Source organism: Mustela nivalis (assembly GCF_964662115.1).
Source record: "Mustela nivalis genome assembly, chromosome: 20".
Lineage (NCBI taxonomy): Eukaryota > Metazoa > Chordata > Mammalia > Carnivora > Mustelidae > Mustela > Mustela nivalis.
The window spans coordinates 17,874,558-17,880,438 of NC_139039.1; the positions used below are offsets into that span (position 1 = coordinate 17,874,558).

Sequence of the window (5,881 nt, forward strand, 5' to 3'; positions counted from 1 at the left end):
CCGCTGAGCAGGGAGCCCAATGCGGGGCTGGATCCCAGGACTTTGGGGTCATACCTGAGTCGAAAGCAGATGCTTAATGACTGAGCCACCCAGGCACCCCAAGATTTAGAAATTTCTTAGAGGATATACAGACGCACATAAGTATTTACATACAAGACATGTTCACCTTTGCCTGACTTCAATTAACAAAAAACAAACTGGACATTTTCTGTTATCCTCTCCACCTATTGTTATTATATACTATCATATGCTATTATATATATATATAGTTTAATCTGCCTAAAATACCTTCGTATCTTCTCTTTCTTACCTAACTTGGGCTTCTCCTTTAAGACATAGCTCATTTCTCAACTTCTCTAGGAAGCTTTTCCTGACAACCCAGACATCCCAGACAAGATACAAGGTTCCTTCTCTGATGTCCCATAGAGATTTCTGCATATTTTTTAATCATTGTGCTTATCACATTACATTAAATCTATTTAAGTGATTTTCTCTGTACCAAATCACAAAATCTTGAGGTATGCAAAAAACAGTTTTTGAATTGAACTAAAGTGAACTATATAACCAAATAGAGACTATAGGAGAGACAGTTTGGGGGAAGATGTGTAATCAGCTTAGATATGTTGAATTTGCAGTAGATGTAAAATATTCAGGGGGAAATTTCAAGAACCGTTTGGAAAATTGGCACATGGAAATTCACATTTGGAGATCAAGAAAGATGCCAGGACAAGAGAGATTACATGTGAGCTCTAGCTATTTATTTAGAAGTAGCACATTTTTTTTTAAATGTGAAAAGCTCCCCCACTTTCTTTTCTTTTCTTTTTTAAAGATTTTATTTATTTATTTGACAGAGAGAAATCACAAGTAGACAGAGAGGCAGGCAGAGAGAGAGAGGGAAGCAGGCTCACTGCTGAGCAAAGAGCCTGATGTGGGACTCAATCCCAGGACCCTGAGATCATGACCAGAGCCGAAGGCAGCGGCCTAACCCACTGAGCCACCCAGGCGCCCCAGAAGTAGCACATTTTTTAAAGGATGAGAATATTAAGGAAAAATGTAGGAAAAGAGAAAAGAAAGCAGCAGAAAGAACCTTAGGAAGTACCTGCATTTAACCATTTGAAGGAGCAGGCAGTGGGTTTGAAAGATATATGGAGAGGACAATGCTCAAATCACAGGTTGTAAAGATGAGTAATCTATACTATTATTTCTTGTTATTGTTTATGATTAGAGCTGTGGTTCTCAATGTGGGACAATTCTGTCCCTCAAAAAATATTTGACAATATCTGAAGACATTTTTTTTTGTCACAAGTAAGGGAGTAGAGATGGGGTGAGGGGAGAGATGCTATTAGAATATGGTGGGCAGGTGACAGAGATGCCACCTGTATTAATTTGCTAAGACTCCCCAACTCGCATACCACAGATTGGATGATCTAAAGAACACAAACTTATTTTCTCACAGCTCAGTAGGCTGGATGTCCAAGAACAAGATGCCTCCAAGGTTTGGTTCCTCCTGAGGTATCTCTCCTTGGCTTACAGATGGTGGGTTTCTTGCTATGTACTCACTTGGCCTGTGTAGTCTGTGTGTACAAACCCTCATGTCTTTCTGGATGTCCTGATTCTGACCCAGGATATGGGTCAAAATGATTAAGGCCCACATAAATGACCTTATGGCAATGTAATTAACAACTTTGAAGTCTCTATCACCAAACACAGTCAGAATACTAAGGGTTAGGGCTTGCATATATGGATTTAGAGAGAAAACTATTCATTTCACAACACTTTGCCTTCTAGATACCCTAGAATTGACATCCTTTTCACAAGCAAAATATATTCACCCCAACCAAACAGCCCAAATTATTTTTTTTAAGATTTATTTATTTGACAGACAGAGATCACAAGTAGGCAGAGAGGCAGGCAGAGGGGGTCGGGGAAGCAGGCTCCCCACTGAGCAGAGAGCCCAATGCGGGGCTCGATCCTAGGACCCTGAGATTATGACCTGAGCCGAAGGCAGAGGCTTTAACCCACCGAGCCACCCAGGCGCCCCTCTTCCAGGATTTTTATGGTTACAGGACACACACTTAGGTCTTTAATCCAGTTTGAATTTATTTTTGTGTATGGTGAAGAAAGTAGTCCAGTTTCATTCTTTTTCATGTAGCTGTCTGGTTTCCCCAACACCATTTGCTAAAGAGATAGTCTTTTTTCCAACAGGCAGTCTTTCCTGTTTTGTTGAAGATCAATTGACCATACAGTTGTATGTTCCTTTCTGGGTTTCCTATTCTGTTCCACTGATCTATATGTCTATTTTCCTGCCAGTATCATACTCTTTTGATGATTACAGCTTTGTTGGTTTTTGTTGTTGTTACTGTTGTTGTTAAAAGAGTTTATTTAATTATTTGAGAGAGACAGAGAGAAAGAGAACATAAGTGGGGTAGATGCAGAGAGAGAAGCAAACTCCCCACTAAGCAGAGAGCCTGGTGCAGTGGTTGATCCCAGACTCTGGGATCATGACCTGAGCCGAAGGCAGATGTTTAACTGACTGAGCCACCCAGGTGCCTCATCACTATAGCCTTGTAATATAACTTGAAGTCCAGAATTCTGATATCTCCAGCTTCGCTCTTCTTTTTCAAGGTTGCTTTGCTATTCACAGTCTTTTGTGGTTCCATACACATTGTAGGAATATTTGTTCTAGTTCTGGTAAAAACGCTAGTTAGGTATTTTGATAGGGATTGCATTAAATGTGCAGATTGCTTTCGGCAGTATAGATATTTTAACAATATTTTTTCTTCCAATTCATGAGCATGGGATATATTTCCATTTCTTTGTGTCATCTATTTCATCAGTGTTTTATAGTTTTCATAGTCTTTCACGTTTTTTAAGTTTAATTTCATTTTTTCAGTGTTCCAAGATTCATTATTTATGTAGCACACCCAGTGCTCAACGTAATACATGCTCTCCTTAAAACCCATCATCAGGCTCACCTAACCCTCCACCCCCTTCCCTTCAAAACCCTCAGTTTGTTTCTCAGAGTCCACAGTCTCTCATGCTTTGTCTCCCCCTTCAATTTTCCCCAATTCACTTTTCCTTTCCTTCTCTTAATGTCCTCTGTGTTATTCCTTATGCTCCACAAGTAATTTAAACCACATAATTGACTCCCTCTGCTTGACATATTTCACTCAGCATAATCTCCTCTAGTCCCATCCATGTTGATACAAAAGTTGGGTATTCATCCTTTCTGGTGAAGGCATAATGTTACATATTATATATGGACCATATCTTCTTTATCAGTAATGTGGCTGGATACAAAATCAATGCACAGAAGTCAGTTGTTTTATTATACACTAATAATGAAAATATGGAAAGGGAAATTAGGAATCAATTCCACTTACTATAGCACAAAGAACTAAGATATCTGGGATCAAACCTAACCAAAGAGGTAAAGGATCTGTACTCAAGGAATTACAGACACTCAAAGAAACTGAAGAAGACACAAAAAGATGGAAAAGCATTCCATGCTCATTGATCAGAAGAATAAACATTGTTAAAATGTCGCTACTGCCTAGAGTAATCTATACTTCCAATGCCATCCTGATCAAAATTATGCTGGTATTTTTCAAAGTGCTGGAACAAACAATCTTAAAATTTTTATGGAATCAGATGAGACCCCGAACTGCTAAGGAAATGGTGAAAAAGAAATACAAAATTGGGAGCATCACGTTGCCTGATTTCAAGCTTTACTACAAAGCTGTGATCACCAAGACAGCATGGTACTGGCACAAAAACAGACACACAGACCAGTGGAACAGAGTAGAGAGCCCAAATACAAACCCACAAGTCTATGGTCAAATAATCTTTGACAAAACAGGAAAAAATATCCAGTGGAAAAAAAGGCAGTCTTTTCAATAAATGGTGCTGGGAAATTTGGACAACTATGTGTAGAAGAATGAAACTTGACCATTCTCTTACACCGTACACAAAGATAAACTCAAAATGGATAAAAGACCTCAACGTGAAGCAGGAATCTATCAAAATCTTGGAGGAGAACATAGGCAGTAACTTCTTCGACATTGGCCACAGCAACTTCTTTCAAGACACTTCTCCAAAGGCAAAGGAAACAAAAGCGAAAATGAACTTTTGGGACTTCATCAAGATCAAAAGCTTCTGCACAGCAAAGGAGTCTTTCACTACTTTGATTAGGTTTACTCCTAGGTATTTTGTTGGTTTGGATACAACTAACTGTAAATGGAGTTGTTTTCTGTTTCTCTTCCTACTGTGTCTTTGTTGGTGTATAGAAATGCAACAGATTTCTACATATCGATTTTGTATCCTGTGACTTTACTGAATTTGTATATCAGTTCTAGCAGTTTTTTGGTGGTGTCTTTCTGGTTTTCCACATATGGTATCACGCCATCTGCAAATAGTGAAAGTTTTACTTCTTCCTTGCCAATCTGGCTTCCTTTTATTTCTTTTTGTCTTACTGCTATAGCTAAGACTTCTAGTACTATGTAGAATAAAAGTGGTGAAGATGGACATCCCCCTTCATTCCTGGCCATAGAAAAAGCTCTCAGTTTTTCCCCAATAAGGATATTAGCAGTGGGTTCTTCATATATGGCCTTTATTATGTTGAGGTATGTTCCCTCTAAACATACGGTGTTGAGGACGTTTATCATGAATCGATGTTGTATTTTGCCAAATGCTTTTTCTGCATCTATTGAAATGGTCATAAGGTTCTTATCCTCTTATCTATCTCTCTGTTGATCAATTCATTTTTCATCCTATAAGAAGACATACTGTTATTAATGTAGAAACAATAAAGATTTGAAACGAAGCTGCAATTATTCTTTTGAAACACACACACAAAAAAATGTTCCTTATTTTCAGATGGATACACTGTTAATTCTATAATAACATTTACAGTGTCATCCCTATTGTTCTTCAGGACTCAGATGCCTTTGCTTCTGACCACTTTTGCTTGCGACATGACCAATTCTCTGTCCTTAACCTCTGCATACCTTTCCTCAACCTCTTCCTCTTCATTTTCCTCCAGTACAGTTGGATTCTGTGTGCTCTTCTGCATGTCTGAGACAGCTTCACCTTCAACTTTGAATTTCTCATCAGCAGCTAGTTGTGCCAGCTGAGACAAATCCTTGATCTTGCCGTCCTCAAAAACTATGTAGGTATCTGAAGCTGGGCTCTTGCAGACATCTGGTTTTGTGGTGGGATATTCTTAGACTTCCGGATAGTGACTCTAGTGACTCCTTTAACCTGTCGTAGACCCATTTCCATAACTTCTTTTCACTCCGGTTCTGTTTTGCTTTACTGACTGGTTCTTTACCAATTTCAGCGGCTGCTGCCAGCTGGGCTTATGCGGTTGCCAGCGTGGAATCTTGTTCCTCAAGTTTTGATTCATCAGCATTGGATTCCATTCCAGACCCAGTCTCAGTCTGGGGCTATGGTAACTCCTAATTTTTACCAGGAGTGGTTTCTGTGGGTTCAGCTGGCATTGTGTGCAGGAAACATGAAACCAAGATGGCAACAGTAAGGGAACAAGAGAGAGTGTAGCCAGGCTTGTTGAAGAGGGATTATCCTTTCTTTTATTAATGTGATTATCACATTGATTGATTTGTGAATATGGAACCACTCTTGAAACCCAATTATAAATCCCTCTTGATTGCAGTGAATGATTTTTTTTAATGTTTTGTTGGGATTGGTTTGTTAGTATTCTGTAGGGTAATGCTGATCTCCTGGAATGAAATGTGAAGTTTTCTTCCTTTTTCTATTTTTTTAGAATAGTTTGAGAAGAAAAGGTTTTAACTCTTTTTTAAATGTTTGGTAAAATTTGTCTGAAGCCGTCTGGTCCTGGACTTTTGTTTGTTGGGAGATTTTC

At 38.9% G+C, this 5,881-nt stretch overlaps 1 pseudogene across 1 annotated transcript; it reads right to left on the bottom strand.

The window, feature by feature from the left end:
- Window positions 1-4,936: 4,936 nt before the first annotated feature.
- Window positions 4,937-5,498, bottom strand: LOC309855310 (nascent polypeptide-associated complex subunit alpha pseudogene; annotated as a pseudogene). The gene has a single exon. The product of its transcript is annotated as a nascent polypeptide-associated complex subunit alpha pseudogene (transcript).
- Between the last annotated feature and the right edge of the window lie 383 nt (window positions 5,499-5,881).